Source organism: Vipera ursinii (assembly GCF_947247035.1).
Source record: "Vipera ursinii genome assembly, chromosome: Z".
NCBI lineage: Eukaryota > Metazoa > Chordata > Lepidosauria > Squamata > Viperidae > Vipera > Vipera ursinii.
This window is the reverse complement of record NC_139517.1, coordinates 61,799,662-61,824,456: the sequence shown is the minus strand read 5'-3', so window position 1 is coordinate 61,824,456 and position 24,795 is coordinate 61,799,662.

Below are 24,795 nucleotides of genomic sequence, written 5' to 3'. Positions count from 1 at the left end.
ACTCCTGTGTGTGACTTTTACTACTCTCAGTACCCTTCCTTGTCTGTGCAACTCTTTGGTAGCACAAGGAGACCCTGCACAACAAATTCCTTAACAACTCCAGAAGACAGGCTTAAGATACAGAAGGATCTTGACAGATTTGAATATTGGGTGCTAATCTAACAAAATGAAATTCAATGGTAAAAAAAGTAAGATTCTACATTTATGCAAGAAAAGCCAAATGCACAGGTATAGTATAGGCGGTACCTTTCTCAATAGTAGTAACTGTGAGCGGGATCTTGGAGTCCTTGTGGACAATCACTTAAATATGAGCCAGCAGTATGCTGCAGCTGCCAAAAAAGCCAACACAGTGCTAGGCAGCATTAACAGAGGGATAGAATCAAGTTCATGTGAAGTCTTAACAATTAACAATTAACAATTAATTATTATTATTATTATTATTATTATTATTATTATTATTATTATTATTATTATTGTTGTTGTTGTTGTTGTTGTTGTTTTGTTGTTGTTGTTGTTGTTGTTGTTATTATTATTATTATTATTATTATTATTATTATTATTATTATTATTATTATTATTATTATGTACCCAACTAATCCTGGAAAAAATCAGTTTTTTTCAATTCAAATGAAAAATGTATATATTTATATTAACTGTCTCAGTTATTCACATGATTATCCCAAAGGTACTCCTGGATTACACACCAGGTCCATCTGTGGCAGTTCAAACCCATTCAAGACAAAAGTCAAAAGACAGTAAACCTCTGGATATAGAGGAGTCCTCCACCCACAACCAATCCATTTTACCAGAGATTAATTGAAGCCTGATGTATGGCATACAAAAACATTCATTGGGAGGAGGGTCTTTTTATATTTACAGAAACAAATTATATATAGATTTGATGTATAAGTCAGAAAGCAAGTGATTAAACAATAAAAGGCATTGATTACATGTGAAACTTAAACAAGAGAAGACAGAAAATAGAATTTAAGCAAGATAGCATTCCGCAACTGGCAAATATATGGGTTATATCATTCTTTCCCAGCTGAGTTTATATTTATTTATTTTTATTTTTATTTTAATTCCATTTATATCCCGCCCTTTTCCGAAGACTCAGGGCGGCTTACAAGCTTAGCAGTAGCCTTCATTCTATGTATATGCCTGCTTATTAGGGCTTTCACACACACACCCCAAGCGGCATTATTACAAAGTCAGCTCAATTGCCCCCAACAATCTGGGTCTTCATATGGTTTTTAAAACTTGCAAGTACTGTATATTTAATGATGTTTGCTATTGTTTAGTGCTGAAAAGACAAGTTCCCACATACCAAAGTAAATGGCCTTGGTCAAGAAGAACAAAAAATGTTTTCCTGAAGTTAAAAAAGAGGCCTAGAATGCCATGTTAAAGAGCTGGTATCATCTTTTGAATTGCTTATTATGAAGTCTAAAATTCCAGAGGACAATTTCTCCATTTGGTTCTCAGGCTATTTATATTTTGCCAAAGCACTATTACTGGTAGCAAGCAAGTGCACAGTTAGCATTTGAACTACATAGAATTTTAGACCAGATTTTAAAAAGTTGTTGCAGGTTGTGTGGCAGGCAAATAAACAAACAAAAAACCTATCACAGCATAATAAGGAGTACCAATGTAATTGTGAGATGATCTCACGAGGACGATGGATCGTTAAGGTGGATCGTTAAAAGGCATCACGCAGAGATGCAATCATATTAGCTTTATTCAATGATAGATTAAAGAGAAAGAAATACTTGGCATGAAGGCATTCATGCCTGCATGTGAGAGAGAACAAAAGAAAGAAAGAAAGCTAGCATAGCATAACTGGAACAGAACAAGAACTAGAAGCTAGGAGTAGAATCTTAAGAGAGACTAGAACTAGAACAAAGAGCAGCCCCTCATGCAGAGGTATTTATGGGGGGTCTTGGTCCCTCCCTGACCATAAAACACTCTGCCAATGGGGTCTGAGACCCTTGGCTCATCAGTGGAAGCAAAGAAGCCTCTTTGCTCCCATCTGATGACCTTTTTGGGGAACTGCCATGGCTGGCACAAAACATCTAACAGTAATAATGCCAAGAATAAATGTTTCTTGAAAAAGTTTACAATTTCTAGTTATGGAGGCAACTACTCTAATTAACTTTTGTTATTGTGTATTTAAGCTTTCATGAAACATGCAGAGAGCTTTGAGTAATACATATATAAACTCCCTATGCTCTAATAACTGATATAAGGCCAGCCAGTTTGCAATACTATTATCTTTCAGAGAAAGGGATTTCCTCTGAAGCAGCTAATTACTCTATGAGATATCATTAAGAAAGCCTTCAAAAATTACAGACTTACAACAAGTGCAGCCAAATGATGAATGCCTTTGTTGCAGGATCCAATCTGGGTTGGTCACCAGGACCAGAGGTTTAGTCTTCCGAGCTTTCAGATTTGTGCTGGAGCCCATCATAAGGGAACTTCTCTGCATATTCCAGTAGAGAGAAGATCCCTGAGGATGGGCTCAAGCATGAGTCCAAAAGTTGGAAGACTAAACTTCTGGTCCTGGCAACCAACCCAAATAGGATACTGCAACATTATCCTGGGATACATATATTTGCCTTCATTCATAACACATCTGTTTTCTATAGTTTACTCTGTGTAACTGTATAACAGGAGCAACTGCCCTGCATGTTCTAAATGACCATTTAATCTCTTGTAGTAAGTGCAAGTGAATTCCTCCTGGCTTTAGGCAAGAAATTGTACAAAGTTCTTACTAGGACTTTGGTAGAGTTTTAAAACCATGAATGTAGGAAGTCCATCCATAATCCATCAGATATTCTGATGGTTTCAGTATTATATGTCAAGGTCCAGACAATATTCTTTAAAGTATAGGCGCCATTATGTTTGGCTATTTGCACTGTGCGGATTTGTATTTGTTAGATGTTTTTGTGCCAGCCATGGCAGTTCCCCAAAAAAGGTCATCAGATGGGAGCAAAGAGGCATCTTTGCTCCCACTGGTGGGTCAGGGGTCCCCAGTGAGAGTTAATTGGTAAGGGAGGGACTGAGGACCCCCCATAAAAAAACCTCTGCTCAGGGGCTGCTCTCTCTGCTCTGCTCTCTTTGTTCTCTCTTCTGCTTGCTTGCTTGCTGATCCATGAGCTCAATCCAGGCATGGATGCCTCCATGCCAGGAAACTCTTTCTATTTACTTTATCGTTAAATAAAGCTTTGAATGATTGCATCCCTGCGTGATGCCTTTTACTTGGAAGCACCTTAACGAACCATCGATCTTGTGATGCCATCTCACAAATTGGTAGAAAGAGAATGGTTTAAGGCAACGCTTCCAAGCCAGCATCTACAATCAAGATGCCTGGAGGTTCCAGCAAGAACCCATTTGAGACGGATGGCAGGAGATCCCTGATTGTGACAAGGAGTCTACAATCAAAGTCGGCAGCCCTGCATCCAGCCCCTGACACAAGCTCCGCTCCAGGTGAGAGCACAGATGACCTCTACTCCCCCAGAGGACCCAGCGGAGCGCCAGGGACCCCTTCGCATGCCTCCCCACAGCTGCAAGCCACAGAGGGAAGCATAGAAGGCTTTCAGTCCACCCAAGACAGGCGCTGCATGGACCAGATGACTGACCAGGAACGCAAGGAGCTGCTCCTAACGCTCCTTGCAGCACAAAGGACGCCACAAGCCTCTCCACGAGAGATGCCAGCGCAGGGGGCCTCTGGACACCGGGTAAGTCCTTCCCCAGCACCCACGAGGCCCCCTAACATGGCACCGGCCCCCCTTGGGGACCCCGGAACCCCAGAGCTTTTGGCGCAAAATTTCCCAACAAACTGTAATCTGCAGCTTCCGGGGCCAACTGGAAGCAAGATGGCGGTCCCCAGGACACCCACGTGGCTTGATAGGCCTCAGCCAAGCCTCGAGGCCCAGCAATAGGTGGCATCCAGCCGAAGCAGCATAGAAACCCCCCGGTCCTCCCCATCGGAAAGCCTCAAGGCCTATGATGGCCTCAAAGCCTGCCCAGCTGAGACTGCTACAGCAGGGCTTGAAGCAGCCATCCAGGTCCTGGGTACGGCCCTGGAAGCCAAAAAGACCATGGCCTCAACATCGGGGATAGCCAGCCTCCCTCGCTACCCCCAGGAGTCTCCCAGAGGTGCTCCGGGGCCCCCAATCCTCTCCCCGGGTCCTAACTGCCGGGATACCACCACCTGCCACCAGAGGGATCCCTCTTCCATTCACCTCAATGGAGAGCTCCCAGATATATAGAGATGAACATAGAGCTAACAAAAATTCACTTTCATCTGCTTCTGTCCTCCCAAATAATTTTGAAAAACTGCAACTTGGGGGGGGAGAATTACAGCAGTTGGAGTAGAGATGTGCAGGTATGTCTATTGAAGGATGGGACTCTAGAGATGGTTCTGGATACCCCACCTCTTCCCTGGGGACCCCAAGAAGAGTGGTATCATAGACAAGCATATACCATTCTACTGAGCTCACTGGATGGCAACTTGTACCCCAGCATTCCAAATGGGCTCACAGCTGGTGAGGTTTGGGGGTTATTACACAATTTATTCAACAGCGACAGCATCAGTTCGATCACCAGACTCACAACTGAGTTTTACACCAAGCAGACTGAGGTTTGGGGCTAACATGGCTGAGCACCTGGGAAAATTGAAGGCGCTCAGAGCAGAACTGATGTCCAGAGACTACCCTGTACCTGAGGCGAACATGGTCGCTGTCATTCTGGCTTCCCTGGACAAAAATTGGAGCAGTTTCATTGTTTCACTGGAGGGGACCAGGAAGAAAGCCAAGACTCTATCCTACCTCGCAGGGAGGCTCATTGAGGAAGATAGAAGGCGCAGAGATGCAGGAGAATACACCAGAGTCACCACCCAGCGAGCCAGCAGGAAGCACCACAACTCAGAGCAGGTTAATGCTCTACTTAAGTGTTTCATCTGTGGCTCTGAGGGGCATCTGAAGAAGGACTGCCCCCATCAACAACAAGGCCCCAAGCGCGGTCCCAATCAAGGAAGGGGCAAGGGGCAAGGAAGGGGTGTGGCGGGGGCAAAGGTAGTGCCAAGGGCAATTTTGTGCATACTTGTCCTCTCACTCCCACCACAAAGGCTGATAGCCCCACTGACTTATGGTTACTGGACTCTGGAGCTTCATCTCACATTACCAATATGAAACAAGGGTTTAAAAGGTTAAAGAAAATTAACTCATCTGTCAAGGTGGCCAATGGTGATAAGGCTTTGATTGTTGGGGAGGGCACTGTCTCTGTACCCGAACTAGGAAATGTTGAAGGGGTATTGCATGCTCCCTCCATTGCCAACAACCTATTAAGCATTAGTTTTAGTTTAGTTTAGTTTTATTTGATTTATACCGCTCTTCTCCCTAGGGACTCAGGGCGGTTCACAGGGCATATATAAATAACGATACAAAAGTTAAAAGGAAATTAAACCAGTGCCCAGTTTAAAAACAACAATAATAAAGTACTAAAAAACCAATTTAAAAACCCATATTCCCCCATCAGGCCAGACCAGCTAATTCAAATAAGTGGGTCTTCAGCCCGCAGCGGAAGGATCGGAGGTCTGATGCCATCCGGAGCTCAACCGGCAGTTGGTTCCATAATGCCGGAGTGCCCACAGAGAAGGCCCTCCCCCTGGGGGCCACCAGTCGACATTCCCTGACCGGAGGCACCCTGAGGAGGCCCTCTCTGTGGGCACGTACTGGGCGGAGGGAAGTTGGTGGTCCCCGAGGTAACCCGGACCCATGCCATGTAAGGACTTAAAGATCATGACCAGGACCTTGAACCTCACCCAGAAGACAACTGGTAGCCAATGCAGCTCGCGGAGCAAAGGTGTAACATGGTAGTACCGGGAAACTCCCAAGACAACTCTCGCGGCCGCATTCTGTACCAGTTGGAGCCTCTGAGTGGTCTTCAAAGGAAGCCCCATGTAGAGAGCATTACAGTAGTCAAGGCGAGAGGTCACGAGCGCATGAGTGACCGTACACAGGGCATCCCGGTCCAGATAGGGCCGCAACTGGCGCACCAGGCGAACCTGGGCAAAAGCCCCCCTAGTCACGGCCACTATATGATCTTCCAGAGTAAGCCGTGAATCTAGGAGGACTCCCAAGTTGCGAGCCCTATCCACGGGGGGTAAGAGCTCATCCCCCATAGAAAGAGATGGAACATTTTGAATGTCCCGGGATGCCAGAATGTACAGCCACTCAGTCTTGTCAGGGTTGAGTTGAAGTCTGTTCCTTCCCATCCAGACCCGAACCGCCTCCAGGCAACGGGACATCACAGCGAGGGCATCACTGGGGTGGTTTGGGGTCGAAAAGAAAAGTTGGGTATCATCGGCGTATTGATGATACCCAACTCCAAAACCACGAATGATCTCACCCAGCGGTTTCATGTAGATGTTGAACAGGAGAGGCGAGAGAACCGACCCCTGAGGAACTCCACAAACGAGAGACCTAGGGGCCGATCTCTGCCCCCCTGCCAACACCAACTACGAGCGTCCCAGGAGATTGGAGGAGAACCACTGAAGAACTGTGCCTCCCACTCCCAATCCCCTGAGACGCCGCAGCAAGATACCATGGTCGATGGTATCGAAAGCCGCCGAGAGGTCTAATAGGACTAGGACAGAGGAATATCCCCTATTCCGAGCCCTCCAGACATCATTCACCAGAGCGACCAATGCCATCTCCGTGCTGTACCCGGGCCTGAAACCCGATTGGTAGGGGTCCAAATAATCCGCTTCATCCAGGACCAGAGGGAGCTGATGCGCCACCACACTCTCAACAACCTTCGCAAGAAAGCGAAGGTTGGAGACTGGACGAAAGTTGTTCAATACAGCTGGGTCCAAGGCAGGCTTCTTGAGGAGATGTCTCACCACCGCCTCCTTCAAGACGGTGGGAAAATAACCCTCACTCAAAGAAGCAGATATAACCGCCTGGAGCCAGCCTCGTGTCCTCTCCCTAGCTGCATAAACCAGCCAGGAAGGGCACGGGTCCAATAAACATGTGGTGGAGCTCAGCCTCCCCATAATCCTGTCCACTTCATCTGGGGTCACAGAATCAAACTCTTCCCAGATAACATTGACAAGACCGCCCGTGTCCTGATCGCCAGACTCTGCCCAACTGGAGTCCAAACCGGTCCGAATCCAAGCGATTTTATCCAACAGATGTTGACTAAATTCCTCGGCACGACCCTGCAAGGGATCCTCCCTCACCTCCTGATTAAGAAGTGAGCGAGTCACCCTAAACAGGGCGGCCGGGCGATTATCTGCGGACGCGATGAGGGTGGAGAAGTAATTACACCTCGCCACCCTCATCGCTGCGAGATAAGACCTAATATGGGTTCTTAACCGCAACCGGTCAGGTTCGGATCGGCTAGACCTCCAACAGCTCTCTAGGCCCCGTTTCCGACGCTTCATCTCCCGGAGCTCCGTGGAGAACCATGGAGCTCGCTGGGATCTGCACCGGGTCAGGGGCCGCAAGGGTACAACCCGGTCAAGTGCCTCAGTGGCTGCCCTTTCCCAGGCTTCCACTAAGGCATCCGCCGAGTTGTGAGCAATGGAGGCAGGTGGGGGCCCCAGCGCAGCTTGGAATCTATCAGGATCCATTAAGCGTCTGGGGCGGTACCATCTAATTGGCTCCGTACCCCCACGGCGGGGGGGTGGCAAAACGGAAGACCAGCCGCAGGAGGTGATGATCGGTCCATGACAGGGGCATAATAAATGTTAAACTGTTAAGAGGACAATTTGATAAATTAATGGCTGACCAAGTGGTAACCAATTTGCGGTTTGCCAAGCATAATACCTTTTGCAACGCTAACAAACCAGGTAGATGGTTAGCTTATAGACTGAGGAAAAAGCAAAGGGCTTCTAATATAGACAAAATTGAGAATAAAGGAAGGGTTGTGTTTCAACAGGACCTTATTAAGGATGCTTTTGTGGATTTTTATTCTAAATTATATGCTAAGGAGAAGATTAATGAAAAAGACATTGATATATATTTGGAGAATGCTAGCATCCCGGTTCTTACGCAAGTACAAAAAGAGGGGATTAATCAATTGATTTCAGAAGAAGAAATTTTTACAGCAATTAAGGAATTGAAGGTGGATAAAGCACCAGGTACGGGTGGTTTGACTGCGGCTTATTACAAAAATTTACAATTAGAGATGATAAAACCGTTAAAGGAACTGTTCCAGACAATCCAGAGGGGGGGAAAGGTGCCACCGTCTTGGAGAACAGCTTTTATTTCCTTGATTCCGAAGGAAGACCAAGATGCTACACAAGTTAAAAATTATAGACCGATATCGCTTTTAAATACAGATTACAAGATATTTGCTAAGGTGTTGGCTAATAGACTGATGAGGGTTCTGCAACAGGTGATTCATGGGGACCAAACGGGGTTTATTAGTGGTAGGCAAATGAAAAACAATGTGAGGCATATAGTTGATGTGTTAGAGTTTTTGGAAAGGAACAACCAGATCCCTGCGGTGCTAATTTTTTTAGATGCTGAAAAAGCTTTTGATCAACTGAATTGGCAATTTTTGATGAAAGTTTTAGATAAAATGGATTTTGGGGAAAAATTTTTACAACCAATTAGGGCATTATATCAAAAACAAACTGCCCGAATTATAGTTAATAATAGCCTGACAGAAGCATGTAATATTGAGAAGGGCACAAGGCAAGGGTGTCCATTATCGCCCTTGTTATTTGTGTTAACATTAGAGATATTATTGGTTAAAATACGGAATTCGGAAAAAATTAAGGGTATACAAATTAGAGATCAGGATTATAGACTGAGAGCATTCGCAGATGATCTGGTTGTTACAGTGACCCAGCCAGAGAACTCTGTTGTGGACCTGATGGAGATAATAACACAATATGGGAAGGTTTCTGGATTTAAAGTTAATATACAGAAAACCAAAATTCTGGCCAAAAATATGACAGTTTCGCAAAAGGCTCTCTTAGAAGGATCAACTGGATTTGAGATTGTTAAAAGGGTTAAATATCTGGGGGTGTTTTTGTTGCCCTCTAATACAAAGTTATATAAAAATAATTATGAAAAACTATGGGGGAAAATTCAAAAAGAAATGGAGAGTTGGGAAAAATTGCAATTGTCTTTGTTGGGACGGATCGCAGCAGTGAAAATGAACGTCCTGCCTAAATTTTTATTTTTATTTCAAATGATACCGATTCTTAAGAAAGATTCTAATTTGGAGGAATGGCAGCGAGGTATCAATAAATTTGTCTGGGCAGGGAAAAGGCCACGGGTTAAACTTAAGATTATGAAGGATACTCGTGAGAGAGGTGGTCTTAAAATGCCCAATCTTAAACTATATTATGAAGCTGCTGCGTTAGTAGGAATAAGTGATTGGATTAATTTGACACAAGAGAGATTATTAAATCTTGAGGGCCACGACTTGTTGTTTGGCTGGCATGCATATTTGTTGTATGACAAGAAGGTAGACAATGTGTTTAGAGTGCATATTTTAAGACAGGCATTGTTGAGAGTTTGGAAGAAGTATAGACATAAGTTAGATTGCAAGATACCATTGTGGGCAATTCCAAAACACGCAATAGAAAATATACGTGCTGGTTTCAAACATGATGTGACTACGTATAAGGAGATTTTAAGCTTGGAAAGAAATGTCTGGTGTCTGAAACCATATAGCCTCTTGCGAGATGAGAAGATTGTTCAAACTTGGTTTCAATATATTCAGTTACGGGCCAGGTGGAAAGAAGATCAGAAAATTGGTTTTACAATGACTGATGAAAATTTGATAAAGCAAATTAGAAATCAGGGTCCAGCACATATCAAACGGATATATCTTGCATTGATAGAAATTGACTCAGAAACAGAGCTTGTTAAAGATTGTATCATTAAATGGGCCCAAAATATCCAAGAAGTTATTACAATGGACACGTGGGAAAGGATTTGGGTGAGGAACGTAAAATTCACACAAGCTCAAAATCTAAGAGAGAATTTTTATAAAATGTTTTATAGATGGCATTTAGATCCTAAAAAGCTTGCAAGTATGTATCCGAATTATCAGCCTAAATGTTGGAGGTGCGGTGACGAAGACGCAACATATTTTCACATATGGTGGACTTGTAAAAAGGTTAAGGCTTTTTGGATAAAAGTCTGGTGGAATATGCAGAAGATTTTTAAGCAAAGGATAAAGTTTTGTCCGCAACTTTTTTTGTTGGGAATAATTACAGATGCTACAGTTGTGGACACTAAGTTGATGTTGAATTTAATTACGGCAGCAAGACTCTTAATAGGTCAGTATTGGAAGAAGGAGGAACTGCCGACTATAGAAGAATGGACTTTAAAGGTTTCTGACCTGGCAGAGATGGCAAAGATATCGGCTTATTTGAAAGATCATTCGCAAGAACGCTATATTATGGAGTGGAGAAAATGGATTGAGTATATCCAGAACAAATATGGGACTAAGAAGTTTCATGTAGCATTTGAATAAGTCTTCCTTTCTTTTTTTTGTTTTTTTTATATATATATTCTATATTAATAGTGTTTGTAGTTATCCTATATGAGCTAGAGAGCGATAGATTTTAGAGTTTACGGTTATTAGCATATGGTTGTTTATGATTTTTTTTGTTTTTTATACCTTGTACTTAGCTCTGGGAAGTCAGGGTGGGGGGTGGGGAGGGGGGGAGGGGTAAGGAGGGAGGGATAGGGGAGGGGTAGGGGGGACTGTTAAAGATAAAATGTATGATAAAACTTTTCAATAAAAAAAATAAATAAATAAATGGAGAGCCCCCACCAAGATCATCCAACCACCATCCAGATAAAAAAGTCAGGTCAAGGGTGTGGCCTCCCTCATGAGTAGGTTCAGAAATTACTTGCGTCAGGTCCATGGCCATCATGGAAGCCATGAACTCCCGAGCTAGCTCAGATGAACCTCCCAGGGATGGTAGATTGAAGTCTCCCAAAACAATAAGTTTGGGAAACTCAACCACCAACCCCGAGAGGATATCGAGCAGCTCAGGCAGGGCTGCCACTGCGCGACTAGGCGAAATGTACACCAGCAGCAAGCCCAACTGCGCCTCAGAACCAAATCTCACAAAGAGAGACTCACACCCGACTATCTGAGGAACGGTGGTCTCCCGCGGACATAAGGTCTCCCTCATAGTCACCGCCACACCCCCACCCCTACCATGAGCTCGTGGCCGATGTAGCACCCTGAAGCCTGGTGGGCAGAGGTCAACCAAAGGGACCCCACCCTCTGGGCCCAACCAAGTCTCCGTGATGCAAGCCAGGTCCGCGTGCTCACCCACAACTAAATCCCTAACGAGGGGAGCTTTGTTAACCATGGACCTGGCATTCAGGTATACCAGCCGGAGCTCAGGAGGCTGCACATCCTCGCTCCCGGAACCTCGAGGAAGAGGCAGAGGGTCGGAGCGCCTCACCGCTTGCAGATAGCGGAGACGGCCCTCCCGGTAACGATACGGCCCTCTGTCTATCCACCTGCTGCCATTCCCCGTCGTGGGAATCGGTAATCCCACGACCCGCTCATGAGCCCCGGAGACAACCACACCCCGTTCTCCCCCCGAGCGGTCGGACCCAAGTCTGGCCTGAGCCATGGTTGATTGGCCACCCCCCATAGCCAGGCAACCCCTATCTCCCACCCCTCTCCCTAACCCCGTAAAAAATTTAGATAAAAAAGTAATCAGAGGCCTTCTATTAAATTTGTGTTGACGGCCCCTGCCCCTGCCCAGCCATCTCTCAGGGTCCCAAAACCCGGGCCCGTCATCGAGGTTAAGAGTGTTTAAGGAGGCGGATCGCACCCAGGAGAGGGGGGCTCCCCTGAGGGCGTACAAGTCCGTGCTGGTGTATTGTCACATGAGTCTAGCAAGTCCAGGATAGGCATCCCATTAGTTATGTCCATGGGAGGATCGAAACATGAAGACAGATATTTGGATCCCCACCCAACTTCACTGCCACTCAGTTGGGTGCCCCAGAGACAGGCCGCCCCCCGCCCTCTCACGACGGGTTGCAACTCTGTTCCTGGAGGTGGACCAGATATCCTCTGGGTAGGCAAACCCCATAGAGCTCCCACCTCTATGGGGCTGCAAATGGAAAAGTCAAGCCACTCTCCCACCGTGGCCGATACCCAGGTGTGTCCAAAATCCAAGGGGAGAGGGGGGAGGGTAGGCAGGAAGATGATAAATATATATGTCCATATGTCCGAGGCAAAAAGGGTAGGCAGGCCAGGATAGTGAAGATGGTCCAAAGTCGCCGTCGTCGCTGCAAAAGCAGTCCAAACGCGGTGCAGGAACCACGTCATCTTTGCACCATTATGATGACCTGTGGTTGTCTTCTCCGCCACTAAATGGCCTGAAGACGCCGTCGCCACCAAGATGACTGGCAATCGCCCTCTCCACCGCTGAAACGGCCCGAGGGCGACACCGCCGCTGAAAGCGGCCCGAGGCGACCTAGGGCAACATGGGGACCCCACCGCCGGCGAGAGGGCCAAAAGCCCAAAAAGCGCCAAAGCCAGCCACCGGCCACCGCGAACAGGCCACACAGTCCCAGGAACGCCGGTGCCGCCAAAAGCAGTCCGAAAGCAGGCCCCAGAAACGTCCCAGCAGCTGTCGGCCGCCAAGAACGGCCAGAACGCACCATCTTTGCCGTTGCCGCCGAACACATGCTGCCGCCGCTGCCGCCAAGCACGGGCCGCCGTCGGTGCCAAGCGCGGCCCAAAGACCACCGCGACCAGCGCCGGAGACGATGCCCACGCCATCGCCGCCATCACCGCCATCGCCGCCGCCCGAAATCGCCACCGCCCGAGCAGACTCACGGGCATCAAATTATGTGACGATGACAGGGTGGAAGTTTTATTTCAAAAGGGGGGAGGTCATGTCACCCGGAACCAGAGGGTCATTGGAAATATCGCCATCATAAATGGCTTACCATATTTTTCTCCTGAGAGCCCATCCACCTCAGAAGGGGCCCCAAGACTTTCCAAGGGCAGTGTGGGCAAGGAACCTGAATCTCAGCAGGCACCTACAGCACCACTCAAAGGGGGAGGTCATGTCACCTGGAACCAGAGGGTCATTGGAAGTATTGCCATCATAAATGGTTTGCCATACCTCTCCCCCGAGAACCCAGCCACAGAGGACAGTCCACCAGGTGCCCCCTCAGAAGGGGACTGTGCACGGAAAGAGAAAAAGCCCCCACAGCCAGCCCCAAGGCTGTCTAAGGAGCACAAGGCCGAAGCAGTTGCACCCAAGCCACCTCAGCCAGCCCCAAGGCTTTCCAAGGGCAGTGTGGACAAGAAACCCAAACCTCAGCAGGCACCCAAAGCACCGCTCAAGGCAACCAGAGCCAAGAGGGTATCAGTGGGGAAGCCGCACCATGATAAGTGTGCCCATCTCTTACACCGAAGATTAGGTCATGCGAGCTTCCCTGTGGTTAAAAAGATGGGAGAGTTTGCTGAGGGAGTCCAGCTCAAGGATTGTGAGGTGTTCCTGGACTGTGCCATCTATAAGAGGACAAAGAGGAAGGCTGCCCCCAACCCTAAGGTGTCACTGCGTAAGGCCCAATACCCGTACCAACTAGTACATGTTGATTTGGTTGGGCCATTCACACCATCCCTAGGGAAAAGACAGTATTTTCTCACTGCCATTGACAATTTTTCACGATACGGCCACGTGTATACCCTCACAGAAAAATCCAAAGCCTTTGACGCTATAAAATCACTGTATGACTTTGTAGAGACCCAGTATAAGACCAAGATCGCACAACTGCAGAGCGACCACGGGGCAGAGTTCATGTCCCAAAAATTCCAGGACTGGGTAAGGCATAAGGGCATCCGCCATTTTCTTACGGCACCATTCACTTCTGCTCAAAATGGCGTGACTGAGAAAAGAAATGGAATCCTGCAAACTATGATGCGTAGTCTGATTGCGGACACTGGGGTCGCAGAATCATACTGGGGGGAGGCGGTACACTATGCCAATTACACCTTAAACCGCACCTGGAGCAGTGTTACGGACCAGACCCCATATTTCCTGGTCCACGGTAGGAAACCAAGTCTGGGACACTTGCGTGTGTTTGGCTCCTACGCTTGGGTGCACATCTCCAAGCAGCTGCGGAAGAAGGGGAGATCTGTCTCCCAGAGACTGAGGTTCTTGGGCTATGCTCCTGGCTCCAAGGCCTACCATTTCCTGGGAGAAGGGGGCAGGACTGTGACTTCCCAATCTGCCTCCTTCGAAGGGGACTCCAATTGGACCCAGATCCACTCAAATGATCTGACCCCATATAACCGACCCAGCAAGGACACACTGACCACGACATCACCTGAGACGACCACATACCCTGCCACCGACGAAAGTGAGGAACAAGACGAAGATGTCATCCTACCTGGTTCAGATGGGGAGGATGAGCCGTCCAGTCCCAAGGGAGAAGACACGCCGTCTTCACCCCCAGCGATGCCTCAGAGACCCGCGATACCCAGCACCTGGGACCGAGGGTCTACACGTCCCAATTATGAAATGCCGGCGGATGTGGAACCCGCAGAAGAAAAGGGCGGTGAGTGGCAGAAGGTCAGGAGATCAAAGCGGTCCAACAAAGGGATCCCGCCAAAGAGAATTGACATTGGCCACATCACGTCTGTCAACAGTGTTGTGGTCACCCCAAAATCCTTCTCTGACATCCAGGAGCTGCCCATCGAAGAACAGGAGAAATGGCAGCTCGCGATGGAGCAGGAGATGGCGAGCCTGAAAAAGCTCAAGGTCTTCACCCCCCAGCAACCACCAAAGGAGAGGAAAGTCATTGGCACAAGGTGTGTTTTCAAGGCTAAACCACTTGCCAATGGCCTCTACCTGTATAAGGCTTGTTTGGTAGCTCAGGGGTTCGCCCAGTGCTACATGGAGGACTACGGGGAGACCTACTCTCCAACCGTCCGGGCAGAGAGCGTCAAGGCCGCCCTCATAACTGCAGCCGCTCTGGGGGAGGAAGTCTTCCAATTCGACATCCAGACGGCTTACCTCCACGCCAACCTGGACTGGCAGATCTATGTGAGGGCCCCTCCTGGCTACCAGCTGGAAGGGGGAAATAATGGCTGCTCCGCAAAGGGTTATATGGCCTCAAGCAGTTGGGGAAACTATGGTACGACTGCCTTAGAAAAAGTTTAGAATGAGTTGGTTTCAGTGCATCCCATGCAGATGAATGTGTTTTCACACACAACTCCAAGGGTACCACAGAACGGGTGTTAGTTTATGTGGACGACCTCCTATATGTAGGGCCTGGCAAGGAAGGGTGTGATGAATTTGCCAAGGCCCTGGGGGAAAAGTTTACCCTGAAGTCTTTGGGGCGGGTTGACAAGTACTTGGGTGTGCACATCTTGGCCACTAAGGGGGGGTTTGCCCTATCTCAGAAAGAAAAGATAGAGGAGTTATTGGCCAAATGCAAAATGGCAGAATCTAACCCAAAGCCTAGCCCGATACAAAGTGACTATTACAATCACACTCACAAGGACGGTCCTGAGTTCACAGATAATGGGCTTTACAGATCTGTGATTGGCTCCTTGCTATATATCAGCAATTGGAGCAGGCCTGACATAGCTTTAGCTGTGAATCTACTGTCCAGGCATGTGGAACACCCAAAGGAATTCCACTGGACTGCTGTTAAGAGGGTACTTAGGTACCTCAGGGGCACGACCGATGCTCTCCTTGTGCTGGAACCAGAGAAGGGGAAGACGGCCCAGCTCTCCGCTTACTCAGACGCAGACTGGGCTGGCGACACTAAGAGTAGACGGAGCACCTCTGGTTTCCTCATATTGCTAAATGGCTGTCCTATCCATTGGCATGTTAGGCAGCAAAAATTTGTTTCTTGCTCCACGGCCGAGGCGGAATATGCCAGCCTGTCAGACACGGCCAATGATTTGATTTGGTTCGATGCTCTGATAACGAGCATCTGGGCACCTCCTCCTCTGCCCATCCAAATTCAAGAGGATAATACGGCTGCAATTGCAATCTCGGGGGCATATGCAGTGCGCTCTAGGTCCCGCCACATAGACATACGCTACAAAAATGTCAGGCAGCTTGCCAAAAATGGGGTTTATACATGTTGAGCATTGTCATACAACTGACCAAATAGCTGACCTGTTCACCAAACCTGTTCCCATTGACCGGCACAACCTTCTGTGTAAGCATTTGTGTTTGGTCTTCTGAATGTGTATATGCATGTCTATGACACCTGCTCACCCCCTCACATACATTCACTGGTCCCTGTCATTGGCTGGCAAGAAGGGGAATTGTTAGATGTTTTTGTGCCAGCCATGGCAGTTCCCCAAAAAAGGTCATCAGATGGGAGCAAAGAGGCATCTTTGCTCCCACTGGTGGGTCAGGGGTCCCCGGCCCCTGCAGCCCCATTGGTGAGAGTTAATTGGTAAGGGAGGGACTGAGGACCCCCCATAAAAAACCTCTGCTCAGGGGCTGCTGTCTCTGCTCTGCTCTCTTTGTTCTCTGTTCTGCTTGCTTGCTTGCTTGCTCAATCCAGGCATGGATTGAGCTCAATCCAGGCATGGATGCCTCCATGCCAGGGAACTCTTTCTATTTACTTTATCATTAAATAAAGCTTTGAATGATTGCATCCCTGCGTGATGCCTTTTACTTGGAAGCACCTTAATGAACCATCGATCTCGTGAGGCCATCTCACAGTGTTTTGATATTCCAAGCTCCTTCATAATTAGTTGGATTAATACAAGTATAGTAAAAATATCATTTGTGTATTTGAGCAATTGATGTCCTTTAATAAATATTGAGCTATTAGAGTATTCTGCATAATAGTGAAATCAAATACAATAATGTGATTTATCTACCAATCAGTATGTCGGAATACATTTATATCACATTCATAAATGTATATTTAAAACATTATCCCCACCCCTGGATTCTGCCATCTCTTTAGGAAGGAGGAGCGGATGTGGATTCAGCCTGCCTTAGGTTATTTCAAAGACCAAAGGAAACCTTTTGAACTGGGGGAACAAAGGGGAGGGTTAGGGAAGAAGGCATCTGGCCTGGGTCTCCATTTTATTCTGTAAAGGAAGAAGGCAATAACTGTAAAGATCCAAAGTTCCCTTTTTCCCATGAAAGGGATGACATGAAGTAAATGATGGGGGGCTGACCAAATGGGGTTGAGGGAAGGGGGGGTTGAACTGGGAACTCTTTATAAAGTTTCAATCTGTAAAACAATACCAGGTCCTGTCTTGTATTTCCACAACCAAACATGTCCTAATAAAAATTCCTTTTGGACTAGAACTGATTCCAAGAGTTTTTGTTTTCCTAAGACATGGATTGGGGTGGGTCCTGACAGTAGACAGGAACTGCACTGAAAGTCAACCTGGAAGGGAGAAACCTTACCGGGGGACTTTGCAATAAATACAATGTCTGACGACGAAGCAAGAGAGGAGGAAAGCCCCACGGAAAGGGAGTCTTCCTCCCAACCGAAATCCCAGAAATGGTGGGAAGCTGAAGCATCATATTCCCCCTGGGAAGAAGCGGTGGAGCAGCACAACCGAAAACCCCAGTGGTTGATGGGCGTTGGAAGGAAAAGTGAGTGGGAAAAGGCTTCGGGAGAAGTGACCCTGAGATGGAGCGACCACCAACTGGAGTGGAGACAAGAGATGGACGCCAGTGAGGAGAAGCGATTCATGGAAAAAGCTATTGACCTGATGAAAGCAACCCTGAGCTCACTAAGGGAGGAGAGAGCTGAAAACCGCAACCAGCGCAACTGGAAGGGTAACGGAGGAGATCCAGCACCTGAAACCCCGGGGCTGTGCAATGGAACAGGAGTCACTGGCTCAGCGGTACCCCCCCAGAACCACAGATGGGGATCAAGATGAGGAGTTATACCCTCTGCGGTGCAGACAATGCTCCAGTCAAAGATTCCTGCCCCTGGAAGCAAAGTTCAAGGGGGAGCCATCACGACTGGGATTTTTCCTAACCTGAGTCCTCAGCTATATGGAGGAATACGGACGGGATATCCCTAGTGACAAAACCCGCATTTGAATTGTGCAATCTGCCCTGGACGGGTTGGCTGCAGACTGGGTGGTGAACCTGCATGACTCCAACGCCCCAGAAGTCAACGACTTCAACCGATTCATGTCATCCTTGAGACAGCGGTTCAAAGATCCTTTGGCTGACCGAAAGGCCCGGGAGAGAATCAAAATGGTGAGGCAAGGCAGGCGAGCAGTGGGCAAATATACCCAAGAATTCCGAGCCATTGCCAGCAACCTGAACTGGCCAGAAGACATCCTCCTTAGCCATTTCAAAGACAGACTAAACTACGACCTGTATGACACTTGCCTGCCTCGAGGAGACCCATACCATCTCGACGACTGGTATGTCCTGGTGGAGGAAGTGGAAATAGACCTATTGAAGAGACACTGCAGAGGAAAACCATGGGGCTGCCTGCCACTTGAGCAAACACGCGAGGGGGAAAAACCACCGGCCACAGCTAAAAAAATCAATGGGATGTTTCAATTGCGGGAGAGAGGGCCACCGTGCTGCAGAATGTTGTTCGAAAGCCCCTCCACGCAAAACAGAGGCATCATCTTCCAACCCAAAAGAATCTTCCATGAAGGGGACAGAGGCTGTAGAGTCCACAACTCCGGCCAAGAACTGGGATTGGACTCCGGCCTAAACTGCAGGGGTGGTGGACACCTCGGAAGACAGTTCAGAGGGAGAACCATTGGTAAGTGGACCCCTTCCACCCATACTTAAGACAGTGACTATATTAGCTTCCTCTATACCTAAAGCCATTGAAATAAAAGCTCTGATAGACTCTGGATGCATCCGATGCCTCATCAGCCCAACGCTGATGAGCATCCCAGTGAGGAGGCTAAAACAGCCAATCTCCTTTAGTCAATTAGATGGATCAATAGCAGGGGGGGGACCAGCTACCCTAGCCACTTTACCAATTCACCTGTCCCTGGGGTCTCATGAGGAAGACATAACGTTTATAGTGGCCCCAGACATGGAATGCCCAATGGTTTTAGGACTGGAATGGCTGAAGAAATGGAACCCCGGCATAAACTGGAGGATAGCAGAACTCAACTTCCCAAAAGGGGAGCAGGAAAATGTAACCCCCAAAGCACCCCCTGAACCTGAAGGGAGGAGACAGCAGCAGTGGGGAAAGAGAAGGGGTTACCAGAGATACCGGAGGAATACAGGGACCTTGCTGAGGTTTTCAGTGAGGAGCGGGCAGATGAGCTTCCCCCCCCACCACCCCACAGACTGCACCATAGAATTCAAACATGGGGCAAAGCTCCCAAAACCCAGGATGTATGCCATGAGCCCAAGGGAAATGGCAGAAATGGAAAGATTCATAAAGAAAAACTTAGAAAGAGGGTTCATTGAGCCTGCCAAACCCAAAGTAGCAGCCCCAGTCCTGTTCAGGGAGAAGAAAAATGGTTCTTTCTGTTTGTGTGTGGATTACAGAAATCTGAACACAATTAGTGAATGTAATCTGTACCCCTTACCCCTAATGAAGGATATCCCACCTATCAAAAGGAAGGATTTTTACTAAACTAGACCTGAGGGAAGCGTATTACCGTATTAGGATTAAGGAAGGAGACGAATGGAAGACTGCATTCAACTGCCCAATGGGGTGCTACCAATTCAAAGTATTGCCATTCGGACTGCAAGGAGCCCCTGCAGTCTTTATGCAATTAATTAATGATGTGCTAAGAGAGCACCTATATAAGGCAGTCCTGGTTTACCTGGACGACATTCTTATCTTCACGGAGACCAAAGAGGAACATATCAAACTAGTCAGAGCAGTCCTGAAAAAGTTACGAGCTGCCCACTTATATGCTAAATTATCGAAGTGTGAATTCCATCAGGAAAAAATCGACTACCTGGGATATTACATATCTCCAGAGGGCATCGAAATGGACCCTGAGAAGGTCAGGGCAGTATTAGAGTGGGTACCCCCCCGCACACGGAAGCAATTGCAAAGTTTCCTGGGGTTTGCAAATTTCTACCACCAATTCATCTCCGCATTTGGCCAATAGCCATGCCCCTCACAAACTTGTTGAAAATGAAGGGGGGCCCCCCATGAAATCCAACCAGCCTCTAAAATGGACAATGGAATGTCAAGCAGCATTTGAGAGGCTAAAGAGACTCTTTTCTGCTGAACCTGTACTATAACACCCAGATTCCAACAAACCTTTTGTAATACAGGCAGATGCGAGCGATGTAGCAGTCGGAGCCGTATTATTACAGGAAAATGATGAGGCGATGTTGCAACATTGCGCATATACATCCAGAAAACTCATGGAAACAAAACAACGGTGGCCAATGTGGAAGAAGGAAGCATTCTCATTAAGGTGGTCGTTATTAACATGGCACCAATTTTTGGAAGGGAATAAAATACCTTTCCAGGTCTTGCCAGACCACAAAAATTTAGAAGCACTAAAAACGCCCAGGAAACTCACTCCTAGGCAAGCCCACTGGTCCCAACACTTTCACCGATTCAATTTCACTCTCCGGGGGGGGGGAAATAACTTCCTGGCAGACACATTATCTCACATGCCGCAATATAACAGCACACGGGTAACTGACTTTAAACCACTTGTAGCAGAACAACAACTGGCAGCACCAGTCACCACCAGGGCACAAGTAAAAATGAAGCCGAAAGTGGACAGCCAAACTAGAATAGAATTCCGAAAGTCCTTGGAAAGTGACAAATGGTTCCAGAAAAATAGGCATGTGTGCACAATTAAAGATGGGCTACCTTGGGTGGGTGAGAAGTTATACATACTTGCCACCCAGAGGATCAATTTCATGCAACTGTGCCATGATACAAAATCAGCAGAATATTTCGGGTTTGTAAAAACATTACACTTAACTAAAAGGCAATTTTGGTGGCCATCTATGAAAAAAGACATAGAAAGCTATGTGAGCAGTTGTCAAATTTGCGCAATGGCTAAGAGGTTGCAAGGGAAATTGCCAGGACTGTTACAACTGGTGGCGAATCCCTCAGCCCCATGGAAAGAAATAGCGATGGACTTTATTGTAGAACTACCAGAAAGCAATGGAAACACCATTGTCTGGACTGTCACTGATCTGTTCTCTAAGCAAGTACATTTCATACCTTGCCCAAAAAATTCCAACTGCAAAAGCATTAGCAAAACTTTTTGTACAGCATATTTACAGATTGCATGGGGCACCACAATGCATCATATCTGGTAGAGGGGTGCAATTTACCTCAGCATTTTGGAAGGAATTTTTATCCCTGTTAGGAACTACCCAAGGATTGACATCTAGTCATCATCCTCAATCGAACGGGCAATGTGAAAGATCTAATGCAGTACTTGAGCAATATTTAAGATGTTATGTAAATTTTCAGCAGTCAAACTGGACAGACCTACTGCCTTTCGCAGAAGTGGCATATAATAATGCAGTCCACTCCAGCACAGGTTACACTCCTTTTCAAGTAGCTACAGGCCAAAGCTTCAACCCCATACCTGAACTAACCCCAAAAGAACCGGTAGTTCCAGAACTAAAGGAATCGATTGCTCAATTACAATACACCTGGCCTATTGTCAGAAGAGCGTTAACAGATGCTAGACTAGCATACAAGACACAGGCAGACAGGAAAAGAGCCGATCCCACACCGTTCAAGGTGGGAAAGATGGTATATCTGTCCACAAAATACCTTAAATCACTCCAACCCTGTAAAAAACTAGGACCAAAATATATTGGACCTTTTCCAATTAAAAGAATCATAAACCCAGTAACAGTTGAATTAGGACTACCTAAAAATCTTAGACAAATACACCCAATCTTTCACTGCAGCCTAATAAAGAGAGAACAACAATCTCCCCTACGAACAAAAATTCCACCACCACCACCTCCCATCATGGTGGAAGGGGAACAACATTTTGAGGTGAAAGAAATTTTGGATTCCAGAAAACATCATGAAACAACCCAATATTTAGTGGCTTGGAAACACTTCCCCTCCTCAGAAAATGAATGGGTCAATAAACGCCACATTAAAGCACCAAAGCTGCTTAAGAGATTTCATACAGAATATTCGAACAAACCAGGTTAACATTTATATATGTTTTCCCCTTTTTTTTCTTTTCTTTCCCTACAGATGGACATATCTTTCTTTTAAAGAGAGCGGAGTGTCAGAATCCATTTATATCACATTCATAAATGTATGTTTAAAACATTATCCCCACCCCTGGATTCTGCCATCTCCCGAGGAAGGAGGAGCAGATGTGGATTCAGCCTGCCTTAGGTTATTTCAAAGACCAAGGGAAACCTTTTGAACTGGGGGAACAAAGGGGAGGGTTAGGGAAGAAGGCATCTGGCCTGTGTCTCCATTTTAATCTGTAAAGGAAGAAGGCAATAACCGTAAAGATCCGAAGTTCCCTTTTTCCCACGAAAGGGATGACACGAAGTAAATGATGGGGGGGCTGACCAAATGGGGTTGAGGGAAGGGGGGTTGAACCGGGAACTCTTTATAAAGTTTCAATCTGTAAAACAATACCAGGTCCTGTCTTGTATTTCCACAACCAAACATGTCCTAATAAAAATTCCTTTTGGACTAGAACTGATTCCAAGAGTTTTTGTTTTCCTAAGACATGGATTGGGGTGGGTCCTGACTTATAGAACTAAAGAAAGAGGACATCCCTTACCTCCATGAATTCTTCAAACAGGAAATCCAACAATTATATTTTTCAAGCCAGCATTTTGGGGTGAATAAGAATTTTATTCTTTCAGTCTATTCCACTTCTAATTACAATATTTATTTTATTTATTTTATTTTAATTCCATTTATATCCCGCCCTTCTCCGAAGACTCAGGGCGGCTTACAAGCTTAGCAGTAGCCTTCATTCTATCTATATGCCTGCTTATTAGGGCTTTCACACACCCCCAAGCGGCATTATTACAAAGTCAGCTTAATTGCCCCAACAATCTGGGTCCTCATTTTACCTACCTCGGAAGGATGGAAGGCTGAGTCAACCTTGAGCCTGGTGGGATGCGAACCTGCACTAATTGCAGGCAGCTGGTGTTACTTAAGGAGGCATTAGCCCACTGCTCCACCAAGGCTCTTTATTCCTCTCAATAATGGATGTGATGAAATGGCAGGGAGTCTCCCATTTGTGAATTCACAGCCTAGAAGAAACTCCTGGAAATTTTCACAAAGGCTCCAGGAATAAGCCAGTCTATAAGAATTTGAGTACTATAATGTCCTTTCGTATGTTGTTGCTGAGCCAAAATACAAAGAAAAGCACATGAGGCAATTAATTGTTCTTTAGGAACCATCCAGAAGAAGCCATACCAAGTTAATACCATTGCAAGTTGCAATTCCAGCACTAATAACTATAAGAGATTTCTCATAAGCAATAGCAGAGGGAACCTGAAGCACAGGTACAAAGTCACAAGTAATTGAGCAGTTTATTTAGCAAACTTATCAGCAAAGTGATTGCCTTTAGTAATAAAAGGAGAAAAGCATCCAAAAGTGAAATGACCAGGTCCGTGTGAGCAGTCTGGCAGCCTGAGGTGAAGAATCTTCTCAGCTTCCATAAAGACATCTGCAGCATGGCAAAACATACTAACAGTTTTATCTCTGGTAATACAATAAACATAAATTTAGACAGTAAGTTCAACTGCTCAGGCTCCCAAGGAAGGTGGCAAGAAAATGGAGCCCTTGTAATGTGAACCCTTTCAACTACAAAGCAAAACCCATCCAAAAGGCTTTGAAATTTTCTTGTAAAGTTTAAACCATTTAGAGTACAATGGACAGTGACTCCATCTGATTACAAACTTGTGAAGTAAAAGAAAGGCATGATTTAAAAGCAATGTACAAATAGTTGTGGACAATGCACAAATTACTTCAACAACGAGTCCATTTTCACCACATTTCAATTATCTTTCCTAATCTCTGGAATTCAAAATCAGCTTTCCTGAGATGCACAGTCAACAAAGAACAAGAAGTTCTGCATCAGGTAAACACCATAAGAATGTTCAGTAAGCAAAACTAGTCCTTTTCTTTCCCATATACTCATCATTGTACTCAGTGGTGGGATTCAAATAATTTAACATCTGATACTCTGCCCTACTGACAGTTTTAAGTATAAAGAACAATATAGGAAAGGTAGTTTATTATTTCATGCATTTAATACTTAAATAAGAACAATAAAAGAGGTACACAAAACTAGATTACGAGTTTTAAAATATTAATGAAAAAATAATAAATACTACTCGACAAAAAACAATATAACTGTTATTTAAGATATTTCCATATTGCTTCTTGATTGGCATCCTCACTAGCAATTTTCTTCCCTTTTATCTGAGCATCATCAGCTGTGTCATTTCTCCTTAACCATCTTTCCCACAGTAGGAGTAGGATCCCGGTTGGGCGCGAGGCTGCATGTCTTGTGCTGATTGTGCAAATGCTGCTGCTCATGGCAAGAGGCTGTGTAACACATTACACTGATTGCACTGCTACAGCTGCTTGAGACAGGAGGCTGCGCAGCGCATGATGCTGATAGTGCTGGTGCCACACTCATGGCAGGAGGCTGTGCAGCACATCATGCCAATTGCACCACTGTTGCTACTTGTGGCAGGATGCTGCGCAGTACATCACACCGATCACATTAATGCCTCCACTTGTGACATGAGGCCACACGGTGCATCGCACTGATCACACTGGTGCTGCCACTTGTGGCAGGAGGCAACATGGCATGACACTGATGCCACTGCTCATGGTGGAGGCCACACAATGCATCGCA